This window comes from Arvicanthis niloticus, chromosome 4 (genome assembly GCF_011762505.2).
Source record: "Arvicanthis niloticus isolate mArvNil1 chromosome 4, mArvNil1.pat.X, whole genome shotgun sequence".
NCBI classification, from domain to species: Eukaryota; Metazoa; Chordata; class Mammalia; order Rodentia; family Muridae; genus Arvicanthis; species Arvicanthis niloticus.
The window spans coordinates 3,158,810-3,171,326 of NC_047661.1; the positions used below are offsets into that span (position 1 = coordinate 3,158,810).

The window sequence follows — 12,517 nt, forward strand, 5'->3', positions numbered from 1 at the left end:
ATGCTGCCCAGACATCAAAGTGCAAGGGGGCATCTCCTTACAAATCCACCTATAAATGAATGAAAGCAAGCTTGCTAGTGAGCAGAAGGGTGTAGGTACGGACGGTTTATATCGGAAGAAAATGTCAAGGGCATCTTAACTTCAGGAACCTGGAGCAAGGCTACAGAGAAAAACATAAAGAACTGGGGAAAAGAAAACAGGCATTGGCGCTGCAATCCTCAGTAGGAACTGAATGGAGACTGGGCTGTGAGACCCACAGCGTGGCCTCTTGAGCCATGTCCATATTTCTGTCTAATTTCCATAGATCTGATCTAAATCAATTTTAGTGAATATTTTTATTAAGTGGACTCCTGACCTATTTAAATAGATCAGCCTCCACATAAGAAATATTACCTGTGAAATCATAGCTTTGCCCTTCCAGCCACATATATTTAAAAGAGAGATACCCATTCTTTTTCATAACTATTTAACTAAGAAGTATACTCATGACAACTACGTTTATGTCACGGGTCAGTCTGGTAGCCTCTAGACACAGCAACACACCGTCCTGTGCCATGACCTCCTGCAACAGACAGGGTTTTGACTTGATAATTGTGGTGAAAGACTACCAGAGGGTTAGGGGCAGGACAAGACCAACCCAGAAGAGAACTCCTTCAATTTCTTATTTACTAGGAAAATATCAATGACGTTTAAAAATCAGTAACTTTCATCTTCAATGCTGGCTGAGCTCGGTCTGTTTTGACCTCACTACTGCATCAGAACCACAGATTGGTTTGGGGGATGTAGCTCACTGAATGTGTCAAGCCCTGGCTCAAAAGTGAATGCCACAAAGGTCGATAATAAAGGTCTCAGTGTCTGCCTGGCACTGGAGTTTAAAGACAGTCTCCAGCCTCCTGTGCAAAAACTGTTCAGTTTTCAGTTTCATGTGGAATACTAGGCTAGAAGCTATCATGGGGCATTGCTTAATGTTTCTGAGTAATGAACGTCTAAGATTAAAACATCAACCTCGGAAACACTAGTTCTATAAATAGTTCCCAAGTCCAAAGTCCACAGCCAGTTCAACACAGGCCTGGCTTTTTCTTGCTGTTCATGTGGGTGTTCACGTGCTTGTGCACATGTATGCACTGCCTATGCACGTGACTTGAGGGAATGAACTCACTTTTGCTTTTGAGAAACAAAGAAATGCTGTTTGCGGAACGTATGCGTTACCTGGATATTCTGATAAAGTCATGTTTGCGGGTTTTATTGCCTATACAATGATGTGTGGACTTAAAAGGCTCTTCCTTGAAATTACCCACTTACTCAAAATTATATCTTATCACTATTTCAGAAGTTCTTCTCCTATTTATTTTTAAAGTGACACGAAATGAAATCCAAGTTGAAAGAAAGCTGTTTATAAAACCGGCTTAATCCTTCCTACTGATAATTTCTGAGGGACGGTGTGGCGTGGCAGTGGGAAGCACAGAGCTTTGTGCTGTGTGACTGAAGGTATAGAGTGTCCTCCAGGACAGTTTGTGGAACCCCTTTCCTCATTTTGAAATTCAAGCTACTGTGAGAAATGGGTGCAGCAGAGTACCGCTGACGGGGAATCTGATAACATCCTGAAGGTTGTATGAGCTGCACTCTGTTATCTCACTCATATTTTAATAAGTAGCTGGTTGGGTCTCAGTGGGAGAGGATATGCCTAGGCCTGCTGGGACCAGATGTCCCATGGTGGGATGGTACACAATGGGGGCACTCCCCCGTCTCTGAAGAATTTGTTAGCCTGAGATTGGAAAGAGAGGAGGGAAGGGGGCCTTGACAGGGGGTGTAAACTGAATTAAAAAAAAAAAAAAAAAAAAAAAAAAAAAAAACAGGAAAAAGGGAAAACTATAAAGGAGAACCAGAGATCTCTTACTGCCTGGAGCCAACACTGCATTGTGCTTGCAAGGTTCCTTTCACCTCCTGCTCCCTCTTCACCCCACCTCATACCTACCCCACAGGGATAGTTGCTCTTTCACTACAGACTGGCATCCTGCCCTTTAATCTCCCCTCCTACCACATGGGTGATAAGGCCAGGGCACCTTCCTCCTAGTTTAGGTTCAAAACAGTCAGTCAGTCACCCTGGGAAAGTCCCAGAGGCCAGAGGTGTGCATTGTCACTTCACTTACCTGGGTTGTGGCCTTGCAGAGGAGGCCCACAAAAGAGGATGAGCAGCACCAGTCGGGTGGGATGGGGGGCAGGGGTGGGAGTGGACACAAGAGGATCTGGGACAATGGAAAGCAAGATATCTCCAGCATTCTGGAAGGGGAGCCCCAATGAGGAGCTTCTAAGATAGAGATTGTCCCTAAGTCTAAGAATCTGTCTAAACCATGTTCTCTAAACACTCTTTAACAATCAAATATCACCAGCTACTCTAGCAATGGTTTATCAGTATAGTGAGTCTTCTCTAATGGCTGTTATATTATTTATGTTATATTATTATAGCATCTTGATAATGAAATGAATTCTGTAATAATGTCCCTCTGGCTTCTCTTATTTGTAGCTATTTTCTTGAAGTTTCACCAAGGCTGTAACAAATTCATACCAGAGAGATTTCCTGTGCAATAGCTAGACATCAGCCGAAACTGGAAGGTCTTTCTTGTGTCTGCCTCACTTTTTCACTTTGCCCTGTTTCTTGACTTCTAGTTTTTTAGGTTGACCTACCAGGGAAGAAAGGAATATGGATAAAGCCAACATGCAGTCAAACTGAAGATGTGCAGAAGTTACTGGTGCCTGCAAGGAAGGAAGAGATATGGGGGACAAAGGAAGAATGCCTGTTGTCAGGCTACAAGAGGAATTCCTGAGATCTTGGCCTGGAAAATGGCCCACTGTAACTTTGGTGAATCATAGTTACCGATAGCAGTATTCCAGGAGTCTGGGAATTATTTAAATGGTTATACTATTTCTGTCAACTCTGGGATCCCTAGCAGACAGTGAAGGTTCAGTATGCTTGGACTAATGACCTAATGAATTTCACTTACTCCAATAAGGGTCTTCCTCAGCCACATTTTAAAAGCTAACTCCAGAATAATTCCAGCAATGCTTTTCTTTAATATACGAAGCAGAGGAGCTGACACATTTCTGGTCCATCCCTCCTTACATTATTACTCCAGAAGCCCTTCACTTAGAAGTCTCGAAACCCACAGTGACAGTCTTTTAATCAGTCATCATTGTAGTTTCAAATATCAAAAGAAATCACTTGGAGATCTAGAGATCATTTTTTTTCATAAAAATATTACTTTTTTATTACTTTTATTGAGAAAAAATAACTCTGAAGAATTTTGTAGTTCATGATTGCCTACTTGTTAACAACACATCTCAGAGGGCATGGCACCTTCACCTGCACACTTCTTTTGGCACAAGGAAATGCTACTTCTCCAGAGAGCTCAGAGTGGATATAGTATTGTGTCCTCAGTTCCCTACAAATGATTCTATTCTCAGCACTGTCTTTTTGGCATAAAGCTGCTGAGGTACCAGCGCTTTCAGGATTAATAATTAGATGAGAAGATGTTTTTAGAAATAAGGTAGGAGGCCTGGTGTGGGGGAAGCTTGCAAAGTGTTCATGAAAGTTGAGAAAGGATGAAAGCCATCAGACCTATTAAGTAGCTTTTGCTACTTAAAGATTGGCCTGAGATTAGCATTCTGTTGTCAGGAGAGTGCCTAAAGAGAACAAAGCCCTAGGTTTGATTCCCATTATCACAGAAAATCTGGTTGTGGTAGTGTATACATTTCCTCAACATTTTGGATGTAGAGGCAGGAGGGTCAGAAGTTCAAGGTCATCTCCAACTATACAGCCAGTTAGCGAGCAACCTGGGATACAGGAAACCCTTTCTTAAAGACAAACAAAGCAAGCAGAGGGGTATTTGTCTTTCTGTGAAACACAAACTCATCAATCCTGACAAAAGTCACTTCTTACCCATATCAATAGCACAATTCTGCCATCCAATGCCAACTGCATTAGTGATGAGCTTTGGAGAAGGGCTGCATGCACAATCACATACCATCTTAGAGAGCATATCTCAGTCTTCAAGACCCAGCCAGGAACTGGGATCTGTGTCCATGCTACTTTTACAAGTTTATCTCAAACACCCATACTCAAAAGACTAGGACTTGCTCTGGGCTTTCAGAAGACTATGCAAATATGGCATATAAACATATGATGCATTTAAAATTATGTAAAGCAATTCAAGATAAAATCTTATCCTTGGCTCTTTTCAGAAGAAGAAAAGATAAATTACTATAAAAACTGATAATGATTTCCATTTTAAGACAGTTAAAATAAAGCAAGCAAGGAACCAAATGAAAAAAAAGAAGACTCTGTTACTAATATATAGGTCAACTCAATTTGCATTCATTAAGCTTTTATATAATCTACATATTTTGAAGATGGAAACTTTTGAAGCTTACCAATTTAAGGGAGTTATCTCACAGTGTATGTGAGATAATTATCTTTCTGCTCTGTTGAGACATGAAATTTTAGAGTCCTATGGTACCTTAGGAATACCCAGTGCTGAGTTCCAAGACCTGTATCTATGAGGTTTAAGTGAATTTCAGAATAAAGCGGAAGGGTTAAATACAAGAGAACCCTGAAGGAAACTTCAAGGTCACAAGTATGGCACCCGGAAGTGGAGACTGTAGTAAAGCACAAGCAACTGCTTTTTGTCAGTCCAGACACTTTGGGCCAGTATTTCCTGTTTTTATAATAGATCTCATCCTTGAAAAGCAAATACCTTGACTGTGGGCTACAGTGCTTTTGCTGGGTTGCAGACTGATGAGTTTCAGTTTCTAAACTGGTATCTATGTGCCCAAGCCTGAGACCCATGAAGTGAAGATCTCTGGAATGCTTTCTTCTGTTCTGAGAATCTGACAAGAAATCATGGAGGTAGTGGGGATTGAAAAGCCATTTGACACTCCTCCTCAGAGCTCAGCATTTATCCCCCTAACTGACAGATGTCACTTCTCTGACTGCTTTCAGACAATGTTCCACATGAACACAAAACCAACATTCAACTATTTACTTCATATTGATTATCATCTTAAGGAGAAATTATGGAAGAGTTTTCTGAAGGGCATGCTCAAATAATGATACACTAAGCACATGTTGAAACATTCATGCTATAGATCCAACTATGCCATACCCAGTGCTGAAGAATCAAGGAGGATTTGTGGAAATAGCCAAGCATCAACCTATGATGTGTGCACTGAGAAAACTGACTTGGAGGAAAATGAGCATTTATATATAAGACCAAATTTGAACAAAGTAGAACTCACAATAAACAGCACCTGCATTTTTGAACAATTTATAAAAGCTTATCATGGGAAAGCACATTCTTATCACAGGCTAACATAGAATGAGAACAGCAAGAAATGCTTGTTTTATTCAGTATCTTTCTTCTACAGGGCCACAATTCAGAATGAAAATCTGGAATCAATGCCAAATTCTGCAGCATGTAAAATTTGTATAGTGTACTCACTAAGAGCAGGGTATGGGCATAGCTGGTTACACTTCAGAAATCAATGGTCCACAAGTACTGAAACAAACATGCTCTGATTATGCAGAAAATAGAGTTAATACAAGCATTCTACTCCCTTAAGGACTGCATTTAAGCTAAGTTACACACTAAAAAGAACTTACCATTGACACAATATGACTACTTAACATTTAGGCTATTTATAATCAATAACCCTGAAAATAATAACGAATACATCAACATCTTGTGCCTCACAAAGTAGATGCCCCACTTCGATGGTTTGTTTGCAATTCGTGCTTAAAATATATTCTCTGAATCTTTCATTCTCTTCATAACATTGTTAAATGCAAATGTGAATTTTGCAGGAGGCTTGAAGCTCTGATAGCTGTTACTCAGTCAACAACACCAGATCCAAGAGACGCTTGTAGCTTAGTCTTCTTCTGCTGTCCTTAAAATGGTTTTCGTGGTTCTGAAAGTGTCAAGGCTGTGAATTCTGGCTATAGCAAACTTCCTAGCAGTAGCAAGCATGATATGCATGCTCTTTGGGATCCAGGAATTAAGCATCCAAAACGGAACCTGTTCTCATTGACCTCTTCAACATTATCCAGCTGGTCCCCACACTTTTATTGACACCTCAGATCATAATAACCGAGATGGTTTAAAGTATTCTCAGCTGGGCCCACACACTGGCCTTAGTGAGTATAGTATACAGATTCTCCCCACTGCAAAATTCAGCATTTTCTTCCAAATTCTCATTCTGAATTGTAGCTCAGTAGGAAACAGATACTAAATAAAACACAGAGATATTTTTCATCTTCCATTTTACCGTATGATAGGAAACCTGTCCTTCCCTCACCCTCAACTTTAAAGGAGAAATTACATAATTAGGCTCTTCTGCCTCCCAGGAGGGGACTCTAACCGCACACACCCACACTCATCTCCCCAGCCCCAGCCATCCTCACCCTGTGCCTGGGTTCAGGGTGACTGAATGTGACTGAAGATAAACTACCAACTTCCCAGAGACTCTTCTGTAATTTTATAATTCTCCAAAAATCTTTTGGAATATAAACATACACATCCACGTATACAAAGATTTCTAAGCTCCGCCTCTGGATTTGGTATTAGGAACCACAAGATTATTTCATTTAGCCTTCTTGTCAGTTACTACTGTCTACAACTAATGGTCTGAGCTTAAGTTATGATGGGCTTCAAGATAAGGCATTGTAATTTAAACACTGGAGTGTTATCACTGTGTTGCTAATTCCAACATATGCCCAGTGAAAAAGCTGTGAGTGGTGGTCTCACTGGGATTCAGCACACTAAGTCATTTAAACTGTAAGATTATATATACATTTTCTTATGGAATTCAAGAATGCCTTTTTTTTTTTAAAGAATAACTTTTCAAGTCAATGCCTTCAGTATTATCATCCCAAACGAGACCCGAATGCTAAACCACCAGGTTACTGCTAATCTATACGCTCTACTATAGGAAAGACGAGTGAGCATGCTGTCCAGGATGGAACAGGAAAACACATAAGTTCTTATATTTGACTCCAAATCAATGAATTCATGCTGCTGAGTCTGTGTCCTGGCACTGTTGTTCTGAATAAAGGCATTGCTTCATTCAGAAGGTCTCAATACCACAGTGTGGCTTTATTACAGAGCAGAGACAGCAAGAGCTTGGAGAAAATCAAAGAGTTTTCAGAGGCTCAAAACCTTTCTGCTCTGACTTTTCTCCCCACGATAAGCAGTAGGCCACCTACAGGAGAACATGTAGATGCTAATTGCCTTTTTAGTTTTTAATCTTTATTACACTTCATTGATTAATTGATTGATTGACTGGCTGAGGATGTGGGGGCGGCAGGGTGCACTCTCTGAGGTTCCCTCCTTCTAATTTGTGGAATAAAACTCAGATCATTAGGATCAGATCAAAGGCTATCATCCTCTGAGCCATTTTGCCAAAACTAGACGTTCACACAAACATTAAACCTTACACTAAAATGACAGTGAAAACACAAAACAACTGAAGGAAAGAAAATATGTCCTATGCTATGCTTCTGTTTGGTGCTTATGTCTGCTAAGTGATGGTTCCTGGTCTGGGATTCTGCTTGCTTTTTCAGCTTGTGACAATCACCTGACTACCCCCTGTCCCTCTGTTCCAGTGATTGGATCTGTGTTCTGAGAAGTGAGTCATGTTACACTGTGGTACATCTTTTAAATAGTCAGTAGTTCAGTTATCATATTCAACTGAGTCCAGGTCCAACCAAGAAATGATGGCAACAAGAAAAATAAAATGTGAGGACAGGACAGATTCATGCTGCCATGGCCATTCCCACTAGATTTTCTTAAAGTAGAAGTATTAAGAAGATAAATTTTAGAAATAAAATAATTAAAAACACAAAGGGTTCTATATGTAGAAATAGAGAATAAGATAGCAGTTGTAGGGAGAAGAGGAGGAATGGGAAGCTGTAGGGCAAACAACATACAACAGAAGACCTAAGACCTGTAAGAAGAACAAGTTTAAAGATCATGGGTACCACATAAACGCTGCCGTTAGTAGCGACATGAAGTACCCCAGAGTTTTGCTACGTTAATGAGTGTTGCTGTCGCCAGGCAGGACAGCTTGGGGAATGGAGAGTAGGGAATGAGAAGTGGGCATCTGGGGCCTGATTCATGAGTGGATGGTTTCTCTGTAGTAAATATCTACTTTCTACATGTTTACGTATCACCCTTGTCTCACACCCACTCAATCCAACCACCACTCACAAACTAACTCAAGCCCCATTTCCTTGCTGAGGCTTCTCAGATGAATTCCACACTGAGGGTCATGCCCTCTGGATGTCTGACATATTTGGTCAGTTCTGGGGGTGGCTGTTTCAGTCTGATACAGCTCTGTTGCTCATCAGAGTGTGTAGGAGCCTATGTGTGTGGATCTCTTACTTCAACTGCTGTATCTTGCACACTGGAAGCCTTTCTATCACCTAAGGCAGTAACACCCAGACTGCTCAGGACAGGAGGTACATACTTACACCATGGTTCATCACGGACATACTTGCAAACGTACCATTTAAAAGTCCCCTGGGTAGCATCTACTCTGGTATGTTTTCTTGCTCCCTGGTATAGTCACAAATCAAAATACTGACCACATTCACTAAATGTGATTACATTGTGAGTGATTACATGGTCATTTGGTATCTGAAATTTGAAATATCCAAGTCTAGATGGTCACTTACTAATCACTATGGTGTTGATAAAAGTATTTCTTTTACTTAAACGTTATTGAAAACTTTCATGTATCTTTTGTGCTCTCTTTGGTCCATTTCCTAGAGTTAATTGTTAGTTCTTGATGACATTTGGTTTTTGGAGTCATTTGGGATGTTTACATCCTTTATGTAGTCACTAGTATCCATGCTGTATCCCTGATTGATTTTTGTTATCCTAAAAATAAGATTGGCAAGCTGGGTTTGATAGTGAGTACCTTATATTCACTTGAGAGGCTGAGGCAGGGGGATTGTGAGTTTAAGGGAAGCCTTTGCCACAAAGGAAGACCGTGTCTCAAGGCAAATGAGTAAAGAGGTAAGAAATACAGGTTAAAAATGAAACCAGAGAAAGTTTCCGGAATTTCTCAAAGTCATTTCTATAAATTCAATCTTTCCTCCCCCAGTTACTTCCCAGCACGCAGAGTAGCAATGGACACTGGGGACAAGCAGCTGAGGAAGTCATGACTTACTCTCCTCTGAGCAGACAATTGCAAATTGAGCTAACTATCGTTTGTAGATCTTTGGAGGATATAATGTAGGTAAGCACGATCAATCTAGAACTGCCTCAATATGAATGGATTCATTGTCTCAAAACAGAAGGGCTTCCTGAAAGCTAAGGTAGAAGCCCTTCTAGACTGAGCTTGGGGATAGACTCTGTTTCCTTCTCTCTCGCCATCTTTTACCTTTATGTACTCACAGGATTGCCTTCCTGTGCCCCTCCCTACTAAGACCCTTCCAACTCCTCTTAACCAAGGCAGCAGCTCTCATTGTCCTGGTTCCTAGGAAACCTGTCTTGTGCTCTCCTCAGCCTGGCTTCTGAAGCTCCTTCCCACAGCACCTTGGCTATCACTATCTGTCTCTTCATTACATGTTGTAAGCTCGGACCAGGTCTTATTTATTCTTGTATTTAACATCTGAGGGTCACACCTTGCTCATTGAAATATATGTTGACTAGTTGAATGAAGGAGCGCATACAGGAGAGAAGCACCAGCCATGGAGAGCCCCAGTACAACGGTGAGGCAAAGTGTGCCCTCCATTTCTGAAGCCAGTATTGTGCCATTCTGTGATTCCATCCCTGGTAGTTAAAGGCTTCTTTGTACATTGCGGATTTGTGACAAAACTCTAACAATTAAGGATAGCTCTGTCTAAATACATCTTTTCTAGTATATTGCAGGCATAATCAAGAAAAATTTACAGGAACAAATAATTATGCTGCGAAATTCTTTTGAGGCAACAAAAACATTGAAATTTTAGTGCATCCTGCTAGAAGCTCACTTCCTCCCCAACAACAGCTGACCTGACTCAGCTGGTATCTCAGCCCTCAACCCTGTGAGGGTGCCATGCTGCGCCATGCCATGTCTACAACAGTACTTGGGGATTAGGTGACGCCCTGGCACATCACAGTGGACAAGGGTGTCTCCTTGAGTTCCTAGCCTGTTTCTGAAACTCCTTTTAATAACTGAACATCTAGACTGGTGAGAACAGTGGTGATTACTACCTTGTTTCCTGTTAATACAGTCCCTCCACTAAACATATGTGCAGGGCACACAAATTTGACAGAAACTGAACGCATTCTCTGTGACTCTTTTGTCAAAAATCATTCTCTACTCTGGCCACTGGAGGAGAGCAACAGAGAAGGCGCTTCTTTGCCTTGTGACTCATGTGTCTTTATTCCCACCGCTGTTACTCAGGGCAGGCCGATGATGAACACCATGGGAAGAAAAGAATAGTTTATAACTGGAAACCCCATTCCGGAGAAGTATGCTCAAAGCATCATCAAGGTAAAATATGCAGCCGCGCCAACAAGACCAAACAAAATCCCACGCAAGAGCTGTGTAAATATTTCATGAAGCTCAGCCTTAATCACACTCTCTCCAAATCTTTCTGGTGGTGTAAACACTTTTGTTTCTTCCAGTCCAGTCATGACCCAGATTCCATGAAAAAAATAAAATGAAAACATGGACCTATGGATCTTGAACAAATGTGTTGTAAAAACAGAAGGAAGCAAACACCTCCACAAAGGTGGCTCCAAGCTGGATGGCTAGCTAAAGCTCTGTTTCCACCCCCACCTCCCAGGCTTTTGCCTTTCCCCCACCCCAGCTGTTCTCCCATCATCCCAACCTTGAATTACCTAAATGCAACCAGTGACTTCCCTCAACATCCCTTCAAAAGCCCTTGAACTCCGGTGTGCCTAGGTTGCCTTTCCTCTACCCCAATTTACTTTCCAGTGGCCAAGTCTGTCCTCCCTTTCTGTCCACTGTCTAGAATCTTGCTTACGTCTTTCCCATCTGTCTGGGAAGCAAGATTTGTTGTGTACTGGATGAACATCTCAGGCCTTTGCTATACTATACCCAGAGAAGGGTTTATCATCTCTAGTGGCTACCTTGATTTAATGTGGTTCCAAAGTTCACCTCTAGACACCGAACATGCTCTACAATGACTTCCTTTTATCAGCCTCAGTCCGACCTTCCTGGTCTCTCCCTTCTGACCTCAAGAAGAAATATATATGCAAATATATTAATAAATACATACATATACGCACATGTAAATGAGCATATTGTACACGAGTGAGTTTTTACCTTACAGCAAATAATCATAGGAAAATAATAAAAAAGCAAACACAGACACACAGACACACAAACATCTCTTTGAATATTCGATGTGTGCATATCCTACCGATTAGGATTCCCAGCTCAGAAGCAGCAAGCGGCTTCTCATTTTTACCTTCGGGTCAGAGCTTAAGGGAGTAATAACCTTGCAGAGATACACATCACCTGCGGGGCGCACGGCCCCTCCTGGGAAGCAGGATGGCAGAATGGGCTGGGGACATAAGCAACAGGCAAAGGATCCGCGAACAAAATGTGGGACCTAATTCCTCCTTCACCACCACAGGCACATCGCCAAGCTCCTGTCTCCAAGGCTGGCCACTGGGCCAGTTGGCCGCGGGGGCGGCTCCTTTCCGGCTACAGCTTGCTTACCTGCTCCGGAAGGGTGTCCCCCGCTGGGCCGCTGTCTGCGCGTTGCTGGGCTTCCAGTCGCTTCCCAGCCCTGGTTCCTTCCACCACACCGCTGCTGCTGGGGGACTCGCGCGGTCCGCTGCAGCCAGGAGCCAGTCCTGCGCGATCAGGAACTGAGATTACTATGCCAAGAGCTGAGGCGGCGCTGGAGTGGGGTGGAGACCGGCAGCTTCACCGCTCGGCGCCCAGCCAGCAAGGAGGTGGAGTTCACGTGCCGGCAGATCCGCGCCAGCCAGGCGCGCCCCTCCGCGGTGGCCAGGCCCCAGCCGCTGGGTCCCGACTGCAGCACGGCAGGCAGCAGCCTCCCTGTGAGCTCCGCCCCAGCCAGCTCGCTGGGCCTCCGCTCAGGGAGCATAGTGCCCCGGGGAGCTTAGAGGACTGGCTGGCCGTGCTTCTAATGCAGGGGAACCAGTGACAGATGGAAAGTTAAGACCGGAGATTAAGGAAGAGGGTTGGGGACCCAGAGCGACTCAGCAGGAAGTCTGGCCCTTACTCCCTCCAGCAAGTCACTATACCCACTGTATAGAGTCGGTGGCTCCTCATAAAATCATGTGCAATGATATGAAAGCAAGCAGACAACGGGTGTTTAATATTTTGTAAAATGGACACTATATTAAGTATTTAGAGTTGTCACTGCAAAATGTTCCCGTCCCTACATTACTACCTCCAAAAGTGTAGATGGCTTTGGACACAGCCACTCTGAGCTGCTGCTGCCGCCACACTGTGAAGTCTAGTGAGCTGCTGTTAA

At 42.7% G+C, this 12,517-nt stretch overlaps 1 protein-coding gene across 1 annotated transcript in view; it reads right to left on the minus strand.

Annotated features, from left to right (window-relative positions):
* The window catches only part of Gprin3 (GPRIN family member 3), an 82,475-nt gene extending 70,213 nt beyond the window's left edge, over positions 1–12,262 (minus strand). Inside the window, exon 1 of the mRNA XM_076932161.1 lies at positions 11,731–12,262. The gene's annotated coding sequence lies outside the window, so the exon portion shown is untranslated. The remainder of the gene's footprint in view (positions 1–11,730) is intronic.
* Between the last annotated feature and the right edge of the window lie 255 nt (positions 12,263–12,517).